The following is a 12329-nucleotide window of genomic DNA, read 5'->3' on the forward strand; positions in this document are numbered from 1 at the left end:
ATTCCTTAGATGTCTTAAAAACATTTATTAAATTTACATTCTTAAGATATCTAAAAGATGTACCAGTTGGATGTTTCAATAAGGTCTGAAATTTAAGTCCCTAAGACGTCTCAAAGACGTATTAGATGGATGTCTTAAAAGCGTCTGAAATTATTGTTCTTTATACATCTAGGAGGCGTATCATACATCTCCCAGATAGCACACGACGTCTTGAAGACGTCTATTTTATGTTCATTTTATGCCTGAACGTTTTATGACATAATTTAGACGTCTTAAAAACATCCAAGAGCGCACATCTTAATGACCTGCACAGTTTACGTCTATAAAACGTCTTAAAGACACACTACATGGACGTCCTAAAGACGTACGCTTTTGGACGTCTTAAAAACGTCTAATTTTTGCCTGAACGTCTTATATACGTAATTTTGACGTCCCTAAAACGTCTTATAAATGTTTCTTAAGACGTCCTAAAGACATACTGATTTGTAACATCGGACGTCTCAGAGACGTCTTTTGGACATTTTTAGGACTTTACTGGATGTTTTTAAGACGTCTTTAAGATGTCTCTGTGCTATTTGGGGACCTATCTACGACGTTCGCAGGATATTACCGACGTCGTTGAAACGTTTCCAATGCTAGACACGTATGTCTTTATGACGTTATCAAGATATATTGGTGCTATCTGGGTCTACCACCACAGAAAATACATGAATACGTGTACTTAATTTCACTACCAGTTCCAAATCTGAACAGTCAGTTTTACTGCCTCTAAGTGGAAATATTTGAAAGAAGGAAACAAACACGCGGTGAAAGATTCCATGGCTGAAAGAGCATTCTCCACATTTCACGACGATTCATCTTTTACGACAGACGAACGCGAATGGCAATTACTTGATTGTAAAGCACCAGAGGATTCGCCTGCTGCATCCAACCGACCAATTTCAAATCGTGTTCGCTGCCGGCGTAGTAACAAGCGCGGCCGTCACCGTCGAATGCAAAACGCGTCAGTAATTTATTCATACACGGGAGCGGTGACGTCGATAATGCTTGTTCTTCATCATAGCTGATTCTGTAATTCGAGTAATTAGCCGAGCAAAACCGTCGTTCAGGGAGGTGGCACGGAACGACAACAAGTCAGCTCGTTGGAAACGGGACTCAGGGGGGATCGACGCCGGATGCAAGGGGGTCGGATATCCGCTCGCGAGGGAAGCTACGAAAGAAAACGACGAAGAAATTCCGACGGAGGCGAGTTTACGAGCGACCGAGGGTGGGCTAAGTCGAAGTGTCATTAACCCAACGGAGGTTGTTTCAGTAAATGAGCTACACCTGCACACGGAGGAACGCGCTTTCGTTATCCATGTTGCTCTGTCTAAGCGTCCAATCACTTGTAGATGAATTTTTTTTAATTTTTATATACTTCTTGTCTTCGATAAATGGGGTGTATATAAATAGTATGCGGTGATGCATTGGGTTTCCCAGTCATTGGTACTCAATAAGTCAAGTACTAATCAGGTGTCTGACTATACTGAGGATTGTACTACTGAACAAATGTTGGACTGTATTTAAGTTATGTTACTTAACAGATGTCTGACTATATTTAAGGTTAGACTGTTTAGTAAACGTCTGACCACATTCAAGCTTACACTACTGAATAAATGTGGGACCATGTTCAGGGTTGTACTACTTAGCACGTGTCTGACCATATTCAAGGTTACACTACTTAGCACATTTATGACCATATTCAAGCTTACACTACTGAATAAATGTGGGACCATATTCAGGGTTATACTACTCAACAGATGTCTGACCATATGTAAGTGTACACTACTTAGCACGTGTCTGACCATATTCAAGGTTACACTACTTAGTAGATGTCTGACTATATTCAGGGTTATACTACTTAACAGATGTCTGACCATATGTAAGTGTACACTACTTAGCACGTGTCTGACCATATTCAAGGTTACACTACTTAGTAAACGGCTGACCATATTTAAGGTTATACTACTTAATAGATGTCTGATCCTATTTGAGTTTACACTACTTATCAGATGCCTGGTCATATTCGAGTTTGCACGACTCTCCACATGTCTAACCATATCTGATGCGATGCTGTTTCCTAAATACTCAACTGTATTTGAGACTGAGCTAGTTATTAGATATATGAACATATTCCAAGCTATTCTATTGACTGAATATCTGATCTTATTTGAAGTGATACCATTCTTTAGCTTTGAGTGTCTTTGATGTTACTGCTTACTAGATACCGAATCATATTCCCAGTTAAGCTGCTTATTGAGTGATTGACCATATTGAAGATCATACTACCATGTCCCTTTCACAATTTCCTCTTCCATATGGACACCTTTTCACAGATACTCTCGAATATTTGAGTTCTTCATGGCTGTCCAAAATAACCCCTCGACTACTAATTTCCAAATCTCACGAACCTACAACTAAATCACATCAATCCTCCGCGAAATCCTCTACAGACAACAGAGATTGACCTCCATGTTCACTCATTCCAAAGACTTAACCCAGCGTCCCCACACGCCAACATCACAAACAAACGAACACAATCAGTGTTCTACACTCCAGACAGCGGGGAAAAAGGCAGAACCGATAATTGCTTAGGGCACGAGGCTTAAGTGTCCGCTGGTGAATCCCCCTATAGAGGGTTCCTCGTTAGCGGGCGCTCGTTGCCGGTTATCGCGCGGCCCTAAAGATCCCAGAGCCAAACAGGCGAATCCGACAAAGTGCCATTACAGTATGCGGGGCAGTAACTTTTTACGTTTCCCCGCTTCCACCGTGTCCGTTTAATTCCCCATAGTCGGCGGGCGCAATCGCGACTCCGGCTTACCCGTAAACCATAGAATGGGCCATTTCGCCCGCGGGGATCGCGGTTTGTAGAACACGAGAACGACGTCACAGGAGGATAACGCGGCAGGAATGCATTTATTACACGCTCGTAAAACCTTGCCAGGCCACGCACTTCGACGAACCAGTCGCTGGCCTCCGTCTAGCGACGATGCAGCGTCCCCTGTCGCTGGCCCGCGTCTTTTGATCTCTCAGGTATGCGAAAGGACCCGGGCACGGCTGGGCAAGGCTCGTCCGCTTTTTGTCCGTGGGACGAGCGGGCCTCGACGTGCTTCAGAGATTGCGTTATGGGTCGTCAACCTTTGCGCAAGGAGACAGGGCGATTGGCTCGGCCGAAACGTCCCCTCCCTGGAGGAGCGTTCCTTCACGGGGGAGAAGGCTCCCTTCGGACGCTCGGCATGTCAGCCTCGTTTCACGCTGTAACGAGAATGGATTCGAGAGATCGTTACCCGTGCCTAGCCCCGCTTTGCCCATTTTCCTATCGCGACCCATTGAGCTCGTCCAGCTGCCCGTGAGATGGGAGCTTCCGTGAGCCCATTCTTCAGACCCTCCCTGCTGCTGGTGGTCCACTGTTGGGATGCGTTCGACCTCTTTTGATGGGGCACTGATGTTTTGGGATTTTGTTTTTGCGGGAGAGGCTGTGTTTAGATCGATGGAGAGGTTGGATAGTCGTTTTGGAAAGAATGGTGGGTGGTGGGGGATGGTTTCGATCTAGAAGGCTACAGAAAAGGTTAATTTTAGGATTCTTTTTTGAATGAGCTAAACAAGCTGTGAATAAGACTCTAATTGGGTTAGGTCGGGGTTGCTGGTGTTTGCACTTGGTGTCGACTAAAGTAAGCTGTGAAAGGAATCTCCTTAAAACGAAGACTGGATCGCAAATCTATTTAGACTTCCAGAATTCTGGTGACCAGTTGATGGATTGGATATAATTTTTGTTGTAAAAACATCAATGAAGTAAAAAATCTAGAAAAATGGAAGTTTAACTACTATGAAACTTCTAGATCAGAAGCTTCCCTTAAGAAGTGCTTGGATTTAAAAATGAATTTAAAAATTGAAATTTTAGAGATGAGTGGGAAACACGAAGGGGAAGATGAATTGAATACTGAGAGTGTGAGCTCTCATCTGGCTTTTGCTTTAGCCTATAAGAGCCCCAGGGAACTTGACCCCTATCTCCTGACCTACATCTCAGATGTCCTCTATCTTGGTCCTTATTTCTTACTCCTTAGTCTTTAGTTTTCAGACCCTTCTCTGTTCTGGTTGCACCCCAACTCCTGCGACTCTTTATCAGTTCTTCCTCCCTTCCCTCATTTTCTAATCCAAGCCTCATTACTAGCTACCTCGAGGTAGCTTTCCGTGAGCCAAAAGCATTGGAAGCACAATACCATAATGGGGACATGTATCTATAGATTTGGGGTTCTTCAAACAGTTCTCTAGCTGTCTTATGGTTTGTGGAATTACTTGCTCTTCGCAGAGGATCAATATCCTAGCTCTACTTACGAGCAACCAGAAAAGCTGTTATTCATGGATACCCAAAGTCAGTTATGAAGATTTATCCTAATCTTTGATCCACGTTTAGTGTTCCAATTCTTCTTGCTCTAATTTTTCTGTAATCGTCCCTTAATTCCTGATGTCTACAGTTGAGCCTCGTTCATCCAAACCAGTCGTGGAACAGGATAGTTAGGATAGTTGAGTGGTTCGGTTAATAGAGGTCCAACAACTTCCCTACCACCTTTTCTTGTGGTAGTGTCAGTATATATAGAGCCTAATTGCATGTGTTAGTAGAGCTAGGGAATACTTGAAATAGATTAGTAGAGATAGGGAGAATTGAAATATTCCACCTAACTAATACTATTTCGCTGGACTATTTCCAATAGTAAAACTATACTCCAAGCACATAGATGGAGTCGTAGTTGAAATGTGCTTCTTGCTCTGTCCTATTTAGTAAGCACACTCCTATTTTCTCATTATTTGCATTTTTTCACAATGAAAATATGTTTGATATATGAGCAAGGCGCTAGATGTGCTTCCTTCTTTGTTGTTTCTTGCCATTTTCTTATGATTTACTACCACTGCCTGTCGTGGATTATGTTATAATTTCAGCAATTAACTTCAAACCTTGCGTGACGTTTATTCTAGAAAGACGTTCACGTTCTCTATGTAATTATAAAAAGTTAATTATAAATTAAATAATACATTGTGCTATAAATTTGACTAATTTACTGTATTTAGAAATTGACTTAAAAAATTGTATCTTAAATTAAATATAATATCAAGACAATACTAAGACCATACAAGATTTCTTCAAACAAAACCTAGACAATATACGAACTTTCAAGATTTTTGAAGACAAGATAATATACGAATTTTCAAGATTTTTCAAAATCAAGATATTTGAAAAAATATTGTCTTGTTTTGACTCTCCTGCAGCACTATCTAGAATGTCTGGCATATTTTCCATCAGAACAGTTCCACCTAGAATCACGAACGCCTAAATACTCGCCAAACAAAATAATCCCCAGGGAACAATACCCAATTCTCCCAAACGAGAACAAGAAAACCGAAGAAAGGCGAACTTCGCACTTAATGCTTTCAAGCCAAGAAATTCACTTACTCGAATCAAGCAGTCCCAATTCGTTGCCAGTGAAGGGACACAAGAAAAGCTTCGAAGAGCACACGAGGAACAAACTCTTCAAATTCTATCGAAGCAATTTTTCTAATTACACAGTGCCTGAATAATCACTGTAACGCGAGCACAGAGTCCCACTGGTTCTCCTCGTAGCGTCTTTAAAAATACCCCATTTCGAGATTAAATTGACTTGACTCTGAGCTTCTCTCATTAAACAGCAACTGTCTTTACGCAAAGTTAATCAGTATCATGGGTACTCATTATAACTCCAGGCCAAACTTCGAAATGAAACGTTCGAGAATTATTCCAGGAGCGTGTAGAAATAATTCTCGAGTGCAGAGTGTACTTTGTAAAACATTTTAAATGGATTTGCTTCAGGCAAAAAGGGATAATTGGAGGTTGAGCCAGAACTGGATCTTGCTCATATCGCACTATCGTTTCCCTGGATAAGTATTATCCAGTCCAAACCACTGGATACGATATCGTGATACGAGATTATTGGGCAAACGCTTATAACGCACAACCGAGAACGAAGCTAAGAGCAGGGCGTGATTAATGAAAAGCACCCTTGAGGAAAGGCGCAGCTAAAATTCGCTTAAAGGCGTTGATGTAATTACGGAGCACTGTCATCGCTCGATAAATTTATTTCGGAGCTCTCGCTGACTAAAAGTGGCGACATTTTGGTATTTGAATTGTTTTGTGTCTCTCTATGATATATTACATAGGGCCTCCCTCTTATCTTACCTCATGCTTATATTTTTCTTATTTCTACTGATATGAGAAAACATGCCAGGACAAAATTTGTTTCGTTCAAAGCTGAGAATATTTAATATGATCCATGTTTCTTTTCTCAAAATCATTTTTTTCGAATTTGGTAGATCAGTAATATGAATTTTTGTCATACAAAAATAATTTAAAAAAAGTAGTGCATCTTGATTATTTGGTTACGTATTTTTCAAAGAAAACATGCACTTTTGACAGCTTCCTTGACGTTCATGTTTGTCGATTTGTTTATGTGTGTTTGTATTTGAAGGCAAGGAAAAGTTGAACGAACTTCACTTCAACAGCTTCACTTAAAACAGGAGTATTTCGTTTCCATATTTTAAATCTTATACGTTTTCTCTGTATGACCTTAAATAATAATAGTCACTGAATTTCTAATAAAAGAAACTATCATAGGGGTTTAAAAAAAACTGACAAAAATAAAATTTTGTTAGCACAGCGTGAGCTCCATTAATCCAATCAACTTCGTCCTTAAGACACTTGACGTACCTTTAAAAATAACAAAGATATTTAAAGTGCAATCATTAGGTGACTCACCCTGTATATCCTGTGTTCGAATAGGTCATTCAAATAACCAAAATTCCTATAATCGACATTAGGATAATTGATGTTCTACTGTACTACAAATTACTAAAACTGATAAATGTACTAAAACTGATTTGACGTCCCTGGGCTCTCCTTGTAAACATCCTTAGCAGGGATGCTCAGAACGATCAGAAGCCATAATTATCTTTTCCACTGTGTTTCAAGGAAAGAGAGACTCTCGATCGATGTCTACGCGGCGAAGGAACAAGAAGGAAACCTCGGCGGGATGGAAACGAGAGAAATTCTTCGCCCCTCGTAAGAAGGGGGTGGCGAAGAGCTTGGATATCCCGACCTCGTTTGCGCTGCGACGAGGAAAGGGGTCGCTTTTGCGTCAGGCACGGGAAACACTTTCGGCCACTTCGTCAAGTTCCACAGTGCCGAATTTAAAGGGTCAAAGGGAATGCAAAACACGTTAACCCGACAACGCCGGCGGAACTCCTTCCCTCCAGGTGCCCAATATCGTCACGCGCTTGCTCGTTTTCCAGGTTATGCATATTGATGACGAATGACGCTCGTCCTATGTCTACCACCCCCAGGCGGACGTTCTGCGAGAGCAAATGCCAGGATTTTCAGGGTTGCCATCCCGTGGACTGGCGGGCCGAGTTTTGTACAACTCTGATCCACGGTTTCGGGACGGGACTTGAGAGGGTGGATTAACCACTCACGATGGACGTCCACTGTGTGAGTGTATTGACCGTAAAATGCATGGTGCTGGTTTTGTTGACAGTTGATGGATGAGAGGTGTATCGGGGTGATTTAAAGGGGATTCCATATTTATAACGAGGTTTTTGTTCAATGTAGAAATTAAGGTGGGTCTACGCTGCATGTTGCATGGGGTTTCTTTTGTCATGCGTATCTTAGTGTGTTCGTTATTTCTGCTGATACTAATTAAGTAACGAATTTTGAGATGACATCACTGGACTGAGATCAACAACATTTTTCAACAGATACTGGCTGTCTTTGACCATGATTATTGTTTTATTTTGGTAAAACTTAAGCTTGAATCCATTGAATCAAGAAGAATAAGTGAGTACATATGTTTTTCATTTAAGTTAATTAACGACTTCTTAAGCTGGGTATACACTACATGTTTTATAACTTTGCTGTATAACATGAAGCGTATACCCACCTTTAGATTGTCCACATCTTCCTTGCTCGATAGATTCTTCTGCTCCTGTGAGATTTCATAGATTCTAAAGAACTTTTCATCTTCATAGATAGATATTTTATCCTCCAGACTTTTCCTCGAATAGGTTGCTTTGTTTTAAGACCTTAGTTCTTAAGCTTATTAAAAATTGGGATCAGTACCATATGCAACCTCTCTCTTGCCTCTACTTTGCTTGATTCTATTATTTGTTATTTCTTTCCTATTGTATACTAATTCGAACCGTAAATAAATAAATGATTAAATAAATAAATGAAAACCTATTTTTAACCATTTCATGGATTTTTTTTTATATTGCATTTGTAATGATTTGGGTTGTCTATCTTGTTTAACCAAAAAAATATTACAGTCGACTCTGTATATTGTCTCAACGAATGTTGTTGAGGACACTTCTTTGAGGATTAAGAAAGTTAAATTCAATTTTGACATCTTTTTAAATTAGAGAAGATTAAATCACGGAGTAAGCTTACAAAGAAAGGCTATTGTAGTGGCAGTATCGATTCACGGAGGTCAAGTACCAGCAACACTGAATTAAAACAGACTCAATAAGCTAAATAATTCGATTACCAATAAACCACTCAGACTGGGTATTCTGTTGTGTGGTGCACAAGGACTTCTTAATTTGCACGGTTTTCGTCTAGAAAAGGGTCACAATTGTTGCCTCTGAAGGACTGAGAATACATTGTTCCGTTAATGCAAAGTGCTTACCGTCATTAAATTGTCCATTTCGGTTATCCTCGGGCACTTAAGTGGTCCTCTGGATAGTGTAATCAGGAAATTCTACAGCTTGGATGAAAATCCTTTCGATTCTGAACTCATGGTATCAATGAACCTAAAAATAAAGACATAACAAAAATTAAAGAAATGTTTCTGTATCTGACGCGACACAAGTTTGTTATTTCCATTTTGATATTTTTTAGGACAGCTGAAGAGTAGCTCATACTGTTACACTTCCTTCACTTATAACGTAACTTAACTATACTCCTATAATTCTAATAAAATGAAGATGAAGCAATAAGATCTTGTAAAAAATTTAATTTGGAAAAAATGGACTTGGGATAGTTTGGATCTGAGGTACAGATTTAGTATCTTCAAAATATTCTGACTATCCAAAAGCAAATAGTTTTCACGTAAAACTACTTTCACATTTAAACTGTAGTGTATCGTGAAACAAAGGACAAGTAGTGTTCATCACTTACACAGTACACAATTTAAATATTATTTTTTCAAATAGAATCTTCGAAAATCTTGAAATAACCACTATCTTCATTTTTTGGTATATTTAACAAAATTCTAAATATTGTTTCTTCAAAAAAAATTTTCAAAAATTATTACATAGCCATTATCCTTATTTTTTGATGTATCTAACAAAAATTTAAATATTATGTTTTCAAAGAGAATATTCAGAAGGCTTTAAATAGCCATTATCTTCACTTTTTGATATATTTAATAAAAATTTTAATATTATTTTTCCAAATAGAATTTTCAAAAAACCTTTAAATAGTCATTATCTCCCTTTTTTAACAAAAAATAAAATTAAGAATATAATAATGGGAATATACACCATTCAGCCATAAGGACATTGAAAATGGCGAGCTTTCATGTATTAGAGAGCCTCTTCGCGCGATTTTCGAAACAGACAAGACGGAAGCGACTTGAAAACCAAATACATACACGGAGGGGCACAATCCCGAGATAATCTAAGAATAGAGCCGAGTATATAGAGTATATACAAGGAATTGAGAAGATAAACATGGGGTAGAAAGTACCAGAGAAGAAAGCGCTCTGAACAAAAATACCGAATTCGTGAGAGAAATAAAGAGAGCCATGGAGACGGGGTAGCATTAGGGATAGGAAAAATAATGAACAAAGCTTAAAATAATACCTCACGAATGAATAAACATGAACCCTGTAGAAAACATTGAAATACAAAAATTAAAACCTAGAGGTAAATAATGCAGTTGTTGGTCCTCCAATAATAATTGACCACTATATTTTAGAAATAGAAAAATATTAAAAAACAAGATTGTGACTTTATATGACCAAGAATGTCATCAAAAGTATGTAAGAAACGTGGTAACTGTTCGTTTACAAAAAACGTTTGGATCTCTGCTTAGTATTTCGAACACTTAATAAAATAAATCTCAATCTTAAGTAGCATTTACTTTAATATCTTTATGCCCTTAAGCCACTCTCGAGAGACCTATTCTTCACCATAGTTTTTTAATTATGCAGAATAAGAACAAATGTTTCAAGTAAAAGTTGTTAGCTTGAACAATAGCTATACCACTGAAAAATTAATATCCTTTTCCACTAAGAAAAAGAAAGAAAGTGCAGCCCTATTCATCGCCCAAAAAATCCTATCTCAAATATTTTGCATCCCAAAGAGTCAACCTCTCCTAACAATTTAAATAAAAAAGAAATTTTTTTCAGTATCTGCAGTTCCAAAAATATCACTTTGCAGCACTTCACCTGGAACACCCTGTACATTCACGAACATTCCCTAAACATCTCCCCCGGTTATTCCCTCGAAATTATGTCGCTCTTATCGTGGAACAGGCCATACGCGATCGCGCCATCCCCCAATGCCAAACTCGCCCGCGAACAGGCGAAACGATATGCACATTTTTCGAGGCGCAGCCCGGCTCCAAAGGAATAAGACAGAGGCATCAGATCGATTCAGATTCCTCGGTACATATTGAACCTTCATCCCATCAGAAGCCAACATATCAAACATTTCGTTAAAAAGACCCTCGACTCCATAAAGTCGATACCCTACTTTTCGTCTCTTTTATAAATTTCTGAGCCCGCTTCCCTCGCCCTCGAAACACACGGTCGACGGCGAGTGGAGGGGATGTGGTGGGAGGGGTGGACGATGGAAAAGAACAACGGACACAAAAGATAGAGAGAAACAAAAACGAGAGGAAGAACGGGTGGAAGAGGGTAGGGAAAAGTAAACGGAGAGAAAAGATGGCAGATAGGTCGTTCTAGGAAATGGGAGGAAGAGGGGAGGAGGATGGTAGGGGGGGGAGTGGCGAGGAAAGGGAAGGGGAGAAAATATGTATTTCCTCGCTCGCGCTTTCGTCGTGTTTTACATCGGCTCTGTTTTGTCATCCCCGCTTTTCTTTGTCGTCTCCTATCCCGTGGCTCTAGGTTTCGTGCATACAGGGTGAGCCGTGCAATTACGAGCAGCCGTTTCCCCACGAAGGGGAACGAATTAAAGGCGAAAGACGAGCGAAGTTTATCCTTGACATTAGCCACGTTTCCTTCTCGCGAGAGAATAACGATGTGGCTGTACTTCACGCGTTAGAATGGAGATTCTTTCCTGTTTGGCTTTTTTTGGGGGAGGGATGGGTTTCGTTTTTCGTGTGGCTGAGGCGTGGAAGTGGTGGGGAGAGATACTTGGGAGTTTAATATTTATGATGATGAAGATGGATGAACATTACATAGTGTAGTTTACAATGCAGATGGAAGATCGTGTTTTTGACTGGGTTTGATGTTTGCACTTTGGCGAGTATTTTCTGGGCGGGTTTTGGTTAGCTGGTTTGAATAATTGTGTTGGGGATTCTGTGTCTGTGGTGTTTCAGAAGTTTATGTTTTTGGAGAAAAATATGCAGTTATCTGGTGAAAGAGGAATTAAAATTAGAGATGTATTATTTAGCTTGTGGGGAACAAAGGAGAATATAAATCATATTTTATATTCAATTTCTGCTTCCTCCATTGTTCGCCTGTTTATATTTCATATTTTCTGGAATCAGTACCCGACTTGCAACTACATTCAGAGCACCAACGTTTAAAAAATAATAAATTCCTAATTCCATGTCTTTTCATGGGATTACAAAATTCTCGTTACATGTTCGTCTGATTTTCTTCGTTATATGTTTATCGTCACTCTCGCCACTTAGAAAAAGACACCACTTCAAAGAAAACTAAAGTTTCTTTTCCTGTACACGATACATATTCTCGGCCAACTCCTAAAATGAACATATAGGGTGTCCAAGCTGAAGCAGGCCACCTAAATATCTATACTATTTTTAATAACACGAAAATCTAAAAAAATAAAAAAAGTGGCACACAAAATAATATTCTTCCATATTATTTCTCCTTTGAAACCATTTCAATTATACTATGAACGATTTTCGGTGTCACTAAAAACAGAAGAGATACTCAGGTGGCCTGTTTCATGCTGGACACCCTGTATAACGAGATTTTACTATACAAGATATTTCTGAACAGCACAGTATAACTTTAAGGGTTGATTCTAGACATCAAAATAGGACGAAAATCAAGAAT

Source organism: Calliopsis andreniformis, chromosome 7, assembly GCF_051401765.1.
Source record: "Calliopsis andreniformis isolate RMS-2024a chromosome 7, iyCalAndr_principal, whole genome shotgun sequence".
Classification (NCBI taxonomy): Eukaryota; Metazoa; Arthropoda; class Insecta; order Hymenoptera; family Andrenidae; genus Calliopsis; species Calliopsis andreniformis.